The sequence below is a fragment of the Styela clava genome, chromosome 9 (genome assembly GCF_964204865.1).
Source record: "Styela clava chromosome 9, kaStyClav1.hap1.2, whole genome shotgun sequence".
Lineage (NCBI taxonomy): Eukaryota > Metazoa > Chordata > Ascidiacea > Stolidobranchia > Styelidae > Styela > Styela clava.
The window spans coordinates 17,212,409-17,224,855 of NC_135258.1; the positions used below are offsets into that span (position 1 = coordinate 17,212,409).

A 12,447-nucleotide genomic window follows, 5' to 3' on the forward strand; every position below is an offset into this window, starting at 1 on the left:
AGGAAATATCAAAGTAGTCTGGATGTAGTGCGTCAATGTCGACCATATGGGAACAGTTAATGGCCAGCAAACAAATACAGATATCACATCAAATAGCATCACTTTCGTTTATTAGTATATTGCCAACATGAATTTCCTAATGTGTATAATTTATTGCATAGGCTTGGTCTGTTTGTATAAAGGTGGTCCGCCGAAAGTTTGGTCAGGCTTTACCGGTCCGTCACTTGAAAAAGATTGCCGACCACTGAGTTAGACGATAGAGACACACTGGCCTTGGCTATGCTAATTGTAATACCTCTCTGATACAATGACGTCACAACTAATCTGTTATAACGTCATAATGGAGATTTCGAGTTTATTTATTAGCACTTTTTCCATACAAATTAAGTCAATATTTCTGTTAATACTGTTCGGTTTATTTAAATTAGCATACTTTGTTTTTAAGGTTAAAAGGATAGAGTTTTCCAAAGTTATACAAACTTATTTATTTAACGTTAACGTTTATTTAACTCATTTATTTAGGCGTGGCGGTGTGGCTCAACAGGCTAAGCGTTAGGAATACGCTCGCCACCGCACCTCTAATTACTCTGCGTAGGTTCGCTGGTTCGAATCCCATGCATGGATGGTTATGTGCGTGAGGATTGCTGGACTCCTCGCCGTCGTTGTGTGGTTCACGTAACCGCTGGTCGGTTACGGCTTCCTCCACCACCAAGTCCATGCTTCCGAAAACAAAACAATACAGTAAAACTAATCCCATACCCGACTTGGAATGGTAACCGGACGAGAGGCCGTGGTTCGCCATATGGATAAGCCGTCTTATCGGCTTTCCTTTCCCCCGGGGTTAATATGTAAATCCTATCCTATCCTAACGTATTTCCATTTTTGCCAGGTGGCTTACAGGGCGGTTTCGTCGCAGGGTGGTTTACAAACGACCTATCTGCGCCAACCACGTTCGCGGGCGCATTGAGCTATAGCCTGAGAAGGCGTATATGGTCAAGTCATCGATATTTGTGGCATTTCGAAGAGTTTATTGCGAATTCGAAGTGCTTGGAAGGTTTTGAAATCCATTTTTCTTTAACATATTCACGAAATAAACTTGATTTAAAACAATTCTCTTTGAACAAATCCCTAGTAATAATCAACGAATCGGTATAAATGTATTTAATTCTTCGGATAAATGAAAAAATTAATCTTTTCAGCCTTAGTCACATGCAAAACTTTTTCATAGTCGAGTAGTCGTGTCATATTATTAAGACAATTGTGCCGTGTTGTTAGCTGACTGGTGTAAACATCATAAACTGCGTGAACGACTCATTCTTATAAAACAATAGTTTGTAGCTGGGCACGATATGTAGAAACTTGTAATGTTCTTCGTCATGTTAGTCAGCAATGTAGTGTATTTTAATTGAGCCATATTTTTATATAATTTATTTGAGCCTTGCTCCTTGTTACGGAGTCTCTCTTTGATCCATAAAAAGATGAACTGGATAAAATGAAAAATTGTAGGCCGATATCGTTAATAAATACTGATTACAAAATTCTAACGAAGAAATAAGCAAATAGTTTGAAATATCTTTTACGCAATATAATATATATATAAATTGCATATTTGCCATTTTACAACCGACCGTTAAAAATTTATTCAATGGGTGCATGGGCTTTAAACATAATTTTGGTAATTTTGAATCGTGAGCCACGACGTACTATTTTTGCCAGTCGGTTTTGGCGTGCTCGTTTCAAACTAATTTCATGAGAAGAGACGGGTGGAGGAATTAATTGCAGTGCACATGGATTCTCTCAGGATCCCCATATTAGTCGCATAAGATACTATTTACCTCTGCAAAGAGGAAATCTAATAACAATGATTAACGTATTGCAAACCATGTCAAGTCAATCAGTACATTTGTGATCATGACCATTCCAATATATTGTATTCGAAATTCATATAATGTGAAAATTGTGGTAAAGTGTACGTAATTATATCAGGATAAGCTAAAACATCATCAATTTACAACTTTACTCGAAGAATATAAACCAGCACATGGACGTATTTTTTTATTCATTTGGTAATCTTGGGGATAATACAGGCCTTGGCATTCAGTTTCCGAGATAAATATAGCGAAGAGTACATGTTAAGCCTGTTACTCGTGAAAGCTCATAAAATGATTAGGGTGCTCGCCGCACATGAAGTTTGTGCATTCCTTCTATATGCAGTTAGTGCAAAGAGTGTGTGTTTGTATAAGCAAATTTACTGAAAGCAAGGATACGCGCATCGCTCAAAAATATAGAACAATGATCTCTGAGCAAAGTTACAAGAGGCAAATAAAGTTGAGAGAGCTTCTGATACTTTAAATCAGCGTTTCCCAACCTTTTTTGGTCGCGGACTATTTTCTCTACGGCGAACACCTTTGCGGATTCAATGTGCGTTTATTGAAACCGTACTCTGTGTGAAAAGCAATAAAACCAAACACAACAGAACTTTAACAAATTTCAAAATCGGAAAATCGGCGCAATTACGCGTTCGTTAGAAGAGCCGAATTTTTTAGTGTATAAAATGGCCTTTTCTGTCGCACTATATTCAATCCAATGACGACGACAAGAATTTAAAATGTCCTTCTTTTTTAATTTACTTGTGTTCATGGTAACTCGCGGTTGCTTCGATTTACGACAACATGAAAGCATTACAGCATTAAAATGGCAAGCCAATCTGGGACTATGATGATGTGAGAATATATTGCCCGATGATATTTAGATATATTTAGTTTGGATACATATTTTTTGCGATCCTGCGAATTTGTTATCGCCGTTAGAAAAACTTTGATTAAGCGGCACGCAAGTGACCCGTCGCGTCACCTGTTACCAAATTTTTAGAATAGTAAATTTATATTTTAATAGTTGAATATATGCTCAGCACTACTCAGTAACCAGTAATTATTGACGCGATTAATGTTATGTGAATAAACTTGCTTATTATGTTTTATGTAAATTCTAATGTAAATCGTAACTTGGCTGATAGTTGAGTTTCGCAAAAACTTTGCTACCCGCAGTAAATTTCTGGCTCGTTGCGGACTCATTTAAACGCTCCGCGGACTCATTTGAGACCGCGGACTCGGGTTGGGAAACACTGCTTTAAATAATCATGGCGTAGAAATAAGAATTGTTATTCGTTGGGACTGCAACACGAAATAAAAACTTCATCACAAGACTTAGATTTTGAAATGTTTGTTTGTTGAATACAAAATTTATCACGAATGTAAAATTCGAATTATTCGTTTGCTGAATATGGAAATATATACAAAATCCCGAATTTTAAAACTTTGTTTACCGAATATGAGATATAATATGCACAGGTATTTGCAAATTTACGAAATGTTTTCAGTCCTATACATCGTTCAAAAGAATATGAGACAAAATAATCATATGGTTTGCCTTGAAGAGTTGGGGGTGACGGTGTCGTAGCAAATGTGTTCATCAGACAGTTGGTAAAAATTACTAATCGAGTACGCTGTAAACAATCAAATAGAGATAAACAAGAGATCCATGTTCAACATATATGGGCACGTGGCGCCACATAGTGGCAAAATTGTGATGACGTCATATCACACAAAGGAACGAATCCCATACAGCTCACTGGAATATTTGAAATAAATAAAAGTAATAGATTTTTAGCGAAAAATGTAGTCTTTGAGCACTGACAATTTCAAAGCGATTGGTCCAGTAATCAAAGAGAATTTTTTCTGTTACAAAGAAAAACAACAACAACATAATAACAAAACGATAGTTATGTCCACGAACGTGTTCAATAATACAGAATGCAGCCATGCACAATGGATAAGACGGCGAAATAAATGACAGAAAAAAAAGTAAACACTTAAAAGTTTGAAATCAAGCCTTAACGGTCTAGATCAGTGTTCTTCAACCTTTTCTTACTGTGGTATACTTTTTACATATTTGCAAGAACTTTAAGCACAGATTGTGAAAAAAACTAAAACTGTAATACTGCAATGTCACCATGAAATCTAATAGGCTACTGGCCACAAGTTCTAAACGGCGTGCATTAGACTGACGGCCCGAGCATCAACGGGAGTAATGTTCAATGTAAATCAAGCAAAAAAAAGTCGGTGATTGGACAACAATTTTGATTTTTAAGTTTACCGCAGACAATACTTTCCACTGAAGTTACACTTTAATTACTCACTGTATTTGTAGATGTGTTAACAACTCATTCATTTCAGCCTTTTAACCCATTTTTTTTTAAATGCGTGATAAATATGATAGAAATACATTCGGTTATTATCGATTGTTTGAGCAAAAATTCATTTCATCTCAAAAGTATTCTAAGATATCAGGAGAAAGTAAAAATCTACCATGAAGGGTTAATTCATCCCACAGAAAGGATACCTAAGTCCATAATATGCACTATTTTTTATGGCGATGAACGAGATCCGTCAAAGATTTCACGCTAGGGCGAAATGTTAACAGGAAAACATGTTTCTGCCTGGGCCCGAACCACTTTATGGGGACCGTTTGCAAACGCGATGACCACTACACTACGGGTCGGTTACAAGCCGATTCGACGAACCACGGATGTATGCTTTTCCCATATGTAGAAGTCATCCCATTCGCCTAACACGCAAAAGATTATTGTTAAGTCTCCCAAGAGTATTGTTCATTATAATATGACCCATCGACGTATACTTTATGTAGTGTAGTGGTCATCACGTTCGCATTACACGCAAATGGTCCGCATCGTTTTAAAATTAGTGTTTATCTAGTTAGTGTTATAGGAAAATTGGAAAAAAATTGGAATTTCTTCTTTTTTTTCAATCTTCTTTTTTAATTTTGAGCGGTAGCGAGGGTGTTCATTTTCTGCCCTTGCTTTAGGAAAGATCCGAAATTTTGGAACGAACGATTTCATGTCATTTAAAGTAAGATATAAACTGGTAAGGGCGTCCTTTTCAACACTATTTTGCTTTATTCAAGAGCTATTCACTGATAATTCGCCGTTTTGGGGGTTACTATCAATTCATACTCCAAATTAATAATCTGATTTGGCAAGAATGCGCGATTGTATAGCCTGGAGAACTCGGTGGTGAAGTAAGTCTATAAAGGGGAATTTATCGTAACATTAAATATCAGTGGCTGCTTATATCTTGCCTTGTTCGTAGCAAAATCGGGCAAATAAGCATCCGTAATACGTCATATCAAAAATAAAATATAATTAGGTTGCCAAATTTTTGGCTGGCTACGCCCTTACCGATGTAAATAAAGAAGTCGATTATTACGGAAAACATCAATTCTTATCGATATTTGGAAGTATAAGATTGGGATTTCAAATTTGGGGATGAAAATGGGAGAAGTTCACACATTTATTTATTGTAGAAACTATGCATAAACAGCAGACAGGCTATAAAAGGGATGTTTTGTACAAAGCTCTCACCAACGCTTTAAATGAGAAAATTAGTAATTATCCAGTTAAGAATGCATATTGCGCCGAACATTACAATTTTTATTCATTCCTAACCGAATAATTATTAATTTTTTATTTAAAACATGGCAGGATTGTTTCTATAAAATCTTGCATTTTGTGTATTAGTGGTGGAGGCTTTGTACAAAAGATCCAATGTGATTTCCCATAAGATTTGAAAGCACGATCATAAATATTTTGCTAGCTTTGTAAAGTGAGATCTTTTGAACTACGTGAGAAGTGAAACAAAAAATAGCTCACTTACGTTGGTAGAGATAAATATCAGTCTTCGACATATAAATGCAAAATGTATATTGTATTCCAGGCGGAGAAATAGCTTGCAATCGGTTCCTTTTTTATTAATAAAATTGCGTTCTTACTAATCCCGGGGATCGGTGAAGAATTATTAATCTGACGGGCACAGCAAAAGAGCAACCAGCCTATCCTGGCCGAAATTTAAGTTGTTAACATGTCCTGACTTCTTTTTATTAATAAAATTGCATTCTTACTTATTCCGGGAATCGGTGAAGAATCAGTCACAAGGCAAACCTACAATTTGAGTTTTATATGTCCTGACTTCCTCAATTCACTTATTTTTATACCCTGGTGACTTCCCTCTATCTCATTTCTGCTACTGACCCCGACTGGATGCCGTCCTTGCAGGTCATAATTATCTGTGGTATCCGACTTCCTCCTTGTGTGTTGCCGGCGCTCTGTCTGATTTGTGCCACAGACCCCGTCTTGCCAACTTCATTTCAATAACTTCAGTTACTGGCTTCTTGATTTCCCTATAGTGTTTTTGGGTACTCGCTCTGCTTTCTGCCGCTGACCCGGACCTTCCAACTCTGCCTAGTTCACAACTAACTTCCTTCCCGTGTCATGGGGCACTCTGTTTTTCACACCCACTCAGCGACGGTTTAACCATTAAAGAATATAAGCACGTGCTTAGGGCACCAAGCAAAGAGGGGCACCACAGAAATTTTAGAGCAGAATTTTAAATAGTTTATCGGTGTTTATTAAAATATTACGAGTTCACCAGACGACTCAAACTTTAAAGTGTTTGCTTATTGTTTGTCTTCAAGTATCATATTAACCTTTTTCATTAAAAATAAACACTGAAACTTATTTATTGGACACGAAACGGCCTATGAGTCGTTTTCTTAAATTGCTTTTTCTTCCTAATACTCCCCTTGTTGCTTCATTTTTGTTTTAAAAAAATTTCTTTTCTCTTCAACAATTGGACCAATTAACTATTTGCACTATGTGGCGGTTCCACGATCGCATTTCTACAATCTAGTCATAGTGGTCAGCGAAGTCGGGAGTTTTTTGTTAAGGTAGACCAGGGTGGTCCAAACCATGTCATGCTAACACAATCCGTGCTGCCCAAATAACAATTTCAGCGTATATTTGTATCTAATAGCAGAACGCTTTTGAGTTTTTTTTTAGCTATTTCAACTGGGGTTCGGATCCCGAGATTCGAACTCTTTTTTTTTTAACGCTTTGTGCCTTTATTTTAGTAAAAATACTCCTCTGTTTTCAAGCGTGGGCCATGTGCCAGTAGTGACGAAACGCAGAACCGATTTAACGCCGCGCAATCCAGTTTTTTTTTAGCTAGGTCCCGAAATACCAACTTGGACGAACTTGGTTGTTATTTGACGATGGCACTAAGCCAGAGTGGTCCAAACCATGTCATGCTGACACATTCCGTGCTGCCCACAGAACAATTTTAGCAGATATCTGTATCTAATAGCAGAACGCTTTTGAGTTTTTTTAGCTATTGCAACTGGGGTTAGGATCCCGAGATTCAAACCTTTTTTTCTAACGCTTTGTGCCTTTATTTTAGTGAAAATACTCCTCTGTTTTCAAGCGTGGGCCATGTGCCAGTATTGACGAAACGCAGAGCCGATTTAACGCCGCGCAATCCAGTTTTTTTTAGCTAGGTCCCGAAATACCAAAACTTCGACGGACTTGGTTGTTATTTGACGATGGCACTAAGCTTGCTCACGCTGCCAGTTTTTAAATTACCCAAATATAACAATTCGTAATTAAATGCGGAAAACACGGCGGAAATTATTGCCCCTCATTCAGTGTCTGGTATAATTTCAGGTAATATATGTCACGAATAAATATAGTTTGAAGCGACATTAAACGCGATGTGCGGAAAATACAACGGTAATTCCCGGGAATTAATTTTGAAATAACTGAAGGCTTTATATATCTTTTTTAAAAGAACGCTAACAATGCAACATGATATTACTATGATCAGAACGGTAAACTCTCGTTAAATTTAAAGTTAAATGTAAAGTAAGTTAACTCGCGATATTTCGATCACTTTTGGGTTTTCTTCGACTTGCGGCCCACGAGACCTTCTCAAAAGTTGTTGCGGTCCTTCAACCTAGCAACCTTGAACCAGACAAAGTTAAATTACTAGGTACCGGTAAAATTTTAAACTACAATTGTGATTTATATCGTTTGGTATTTCGATTCACGTTGAGACTGGAGGCAGGAATTTTTATTGTCACACTCTATCAGGATTAGAGCTCAACCGATATATCGGCCCGTTATGGGGTGTTTGCCGATATATCATATCGGCAGTAAGCGGCTGATATTTTATAACAGTTCAAAAACCTAAAAATTTTCGTAAAAGTCTTTTTATTTACTGTTGGTTGTGATTATTTTTATTGGATAATAACTTATGTGGTTTATTGTTTTTTATAATTAAATTACACATAAGGGGGCACTAAAGTCTTCAGCGCTTAGGGCACCAAAGAGGCATATTCCGCCCCTGCACCTTGTTCCTGACTACCTTCCTGTGATTTGGCCACTATGTCTGACCCTGGCCTGCTCTACATGGTTTACAACTTCCTTGGTGTGTTTCGGCCACTACGCCTGCGTTCTGCCATTGACCCTGTCTCTGGTTAACAACACTACTTGAATGCTGACTTTCTTCCTATGTCATGGCCATTCTGTCTGCTTTCGGCCACTAACCCTATCCCTATCACACTAACACCTACCTGGATTCGAAGCCATAGACTTACGCTCAACGTCACCTAGTCGCTACCCCTGCGCTACGGCTACTGACGGGGACCCCACCGTCAAAATATCACTTAATTAGCAGCTTTTCGTCGAGGATAATTCGGTAATTAACATGCTGCGTTCGATATGATGCACATGGAATACATCCGACCAAGAGTGTAAAATCTTTCAACAAAAGTTTGTAAAGAAGGGATAGAATTTGCATATTCATCCCGCGGAGTGATGAAAGCCGAAACCAAACCTGAGTACCACGCCCTCTTGTCAGGTTACCAGTCCGTGTCAGTTATAAGATTAGTAAATCGGTTATGGTGTCCAGTTTGTCTTGTTATCAAACATGGAATCAATTATTGATGCAATCCAGTGATTTTGAATTTCTTTTATTGGTGAAGCATAACCCCAATGGAACATTCAAGAGGCCCTAGGAATCCAGTGCAATTGATTAGTTGTTTGTATGGTAGGCAACATATAGAAAATCTAATACTGGAGACACAAAATGATTTTTATCCAAGTGTCGCAAGTATTACAATAGTAGCAAATCCAATAGGATTACGAGTGGGGTTGCGCGAGACTAACTTACTATATTTTCAAGATGTTGTTGACTAAGTCGCGCTTATATGCAGATCCTAACCTAAACTAAAACCATAAAGACACAAGTAAGCATCCTTACTGCTCCAACTTAGAATGGGCCGGAATCGCTTCTCTTGTGTTTTTCCTTAGCTTGGTAAGTTGGGAGAGAGCTTTCAAACGATCAATGAAATTGTGCATGAATTAACAAAATCCAACAGTCAATGTTATGGTTGACACGCATCATCCAACTGAGCCAAGTTTGGCAAATTTTTCCAACCAGTAGTAGCTAGGCTAGCCCTACTCGTGGCCACAGGTATGAAGTCGAGACGTTGAGCCCTAGTTTTGTGAAGCTGATGACTTTATGTAAATGTTTAATCTATGGCTGCAAAAATGATATATCATGAGATTTTTCCACCGGTAGTGGGAACGCCTACAAAAAAAAACATCTTTTGCATAGGGCGTTCGCATAGGGCTAAATTGGTCGCCATGTCAATCACGCCATTGTAAAGTTGTCGCCCAACTAACGACCGTTGAATATCGCGTCACCGTCGGTCTAAAGCTGACTAACTTTTTACGGGTGGTGGCATTTTCGTTAACCGTCGGCCTAGCTTTTTGATTGTCAAGTTCAATATCAAGTTTACAGCTTTTGCTGTAGGCAACCACGTAGGTCTGAAGGATAATGGCAAAAGGTCAATTTTTCTTCCTCCACCCCTGCCTGGTTTTACTTTAAAATGTGGAAAAAATTACTCATGTTTGCTAAACTCGATTCTGCAGATAAATAATAATAAATAGAGCAGATAAATAAAAATAAAGTACTTCATTGTACGTAACATTAAAGGCAAACACTACGCAATTAAAAGTAATCGACATAGAAAGGTAAAATGAAGTTATTGATTCATATACCCAGCATTTATATATAAAAAAATATATATATCCAATCATATTTTAGGTATGTTTAACACAATTCTGTTAGTTTTCGCGGCGCATTTGGCAACTCGCTGCATTACATCATTTTTCTTTATCAATTTCATTTTTGGTGTTCCGCGAGGCGACATAAAAATTGCAAATGTTCCGTGGCGAAAAAAGTTTGTGAAACGCTGGTTTAGGGTAGGGGTGGCGGGAGGAAGCCGCCGGCAATCCTCTGATACTAAATTATCGCCTACGGTATTCGAACCTGCGAATCCAAGCGGGGTAAGAGATCAAGCGTATTCTTAAGGCTAAGCACGATGCGCCACTCAACGCGAACGAAGTCAGCTGCCGTGCACTGGCTGACATAGATACTAAATACATTAAAATACGTGGATACTTTTACCCTGGATCAGGGTGGGCAACTTATCTAGTCGGCGGGCCAGATGTGAGAAAATGTAGTCCTCGGTGCGACGGATTATTACAAAAAATACTTCGGTATCCAATCGTTGTTAAATGCTCGACACTTTCTGTCAACTTTACGTTTCTTGGGATATTCCATGGTTAATAAAGTGCTTCATATGGACATAGGGTCTCCTTGATCTATTCGTTTACTCAAAATGGCATGAACATCATTTAAAAGGCAGCAAATACATCCGAGTTATTAAATATAGTAATTTCAACTCACTCATTAATATTGATCGGTAAGTAACAATTTGTTTTTATTACGTTCTTATTGTGGGGTTACGTCAATAACAGTCCACCTCTTCACGAACTCCATAACACCAAATATGTGAATGGTCTCGAATAGTTGATCTATATATCATCAGTTGTTGTCGTCGGTATGCTCTTGTATTGAGCAGTCAATTATTTACTTCACATAGAACCGTGATTAATGCTGTTGCTGATGTTATGTCTCCGCCGTTAGGTTTGGGCGAAGAAATTACTATACAGTAGGCATCAAAACAACTTCACATTATGACCTCCCTTTTTAAACGACATCGCCGGCACGTTTTTGTACGAAAACTTAAAATTATTCTTGGCTGCGCAAATTAATGAGCTAAGATTTGTACGCCAATGCAGAGAATGCATTGATATAACGCTAAACTTATACACGCCGTTATTCTTTCCTTGAGTTGTGGGAGGGTTACTTTTTTGATGGCATTCACGTGCGCGTTCACTCTACAAATATAAACAGACAAATATAATGGAATTGCTATATTCTTTGTACTAAGCTCCCGTCACTGATGCAAAAATGTGTGATCTGAGATAAACACCCCTGTCACGTTTTAAAATAAAAAATAAGTAAATATGCAGTTGGGGTTTTGGAAACGATTTTTTAGGAACGATTTGAAAATTTGAATTTTCGGCTGAATCTGAATCCCTCATCATATCTGAATATTTACTATTTCTATTTAATACGAGCGTTGGCGGGGTGTTGTTTTGGGGCGGTGTTTGGTACAAAAGATCCTGAGAATATTACTGTGAACTAGGTATTATACGATGCATGAAGCAAATCCCAACCGTCATTTGCATTCTGCATCTTTGAGATCATGCGTCAGAAGCGTGATGGCTCGTAACGACAACCTGGAGTAATTAAAGTAATCAGTTAAAAACAATTGATTACTAACAATCAGTTAGCTTTTTTCGTCAAATATTTTTGCGCGGGAAGCCACAAGCGACATCGCTTTCAGTCAGTCACAAATGTTCGTGGTAAGATGAGGTTTGATTTTGTGTAGGATGTATGGATAGGCTGACTGTGGATTATGCCAATGAGCTCGAAACAATATTCAGGTGAGCTAAATGTTCTTTATACCTATTGTTTTCATTGCTATTATATTGCTTTCATTTTACTATTGTATAAGTGGTAAATTAGAGGTTTTCGGGCCTATACGAATTGGAATTATTAGCCAAAAACAGAAGTCTAGATTGATGGATGATTCTCTTTTGTATCGAACTCACTAACAGCGGGTTCCATCGTTTCCTCACAAATAGGCCAAACTTAAAAGCTATATGGCAATACATAAACTTATCATAATAAAAAAAAAACTAAACGTAATACACTTATCTGCGTAACTACGTAAGCTGCATTCAACATGGTACTCTTTGCATGAATGTAATGCATAACTTTCAAAACTTTCGCAAATGCAGCGCAAAATCCATGGTTTAATAAAGATTCGCCGTAGCCTTTTTACTTTGATATATTATTGTGTATAGATTGGATCTTTGTACAAAGACCTACCAACGTTCCAAATAAGAGAATTAGTAATTATCCAGTTTAAGTTAGGAATGCAGATTGCGCTGGGAATTCAAATTTTTAAATCATTCCTAACCCATTTCTAAATTTTTTTTCAGGTGCAGAAATATTAAAGGTTGAAGACTCAAAGACACAAAGTAACGAACGGGGAATATTACAAGTAAATATTATTTGAACATTTTATTTGACTTACGACGCCTATTGATTCCTGTAT

General features: G+C 37.6%; 1 long non-coding RNA gene across 6 annotated transcripts in view; it reads left to right on the top strand.

The window, feature by feature from the left end:
- Window positions 1–12,447, top strand: part of LOC120339939 (uncharacterized) — a 116,409-nt gene that overhangs the window by 90,453 nt on the left and 13,509 nt on the right. For 3 of the 6 annotated variants that reach the window (XR_013477955.1, XR_013477958.1, XR_013477959.1), the window contains exons 1-2: window positions 11,656–11,770; window positions 12,332–12,393. The exons of 1 other annotated variant lie outside the window; for it this stretch is intronic. This is a non-coding gene — a long non-coding RNA (uncharacterized LOC120339939). Of the gene's footprint in view, window positions 1–11,655; window positions 11,771–12,331; window positions 12,394–12,447 lie in introns of those variants that run through there. 2 more of the 6 variants (XR_013477956.1, XR_013477957.1) reach the window with 2 other exon arrangements.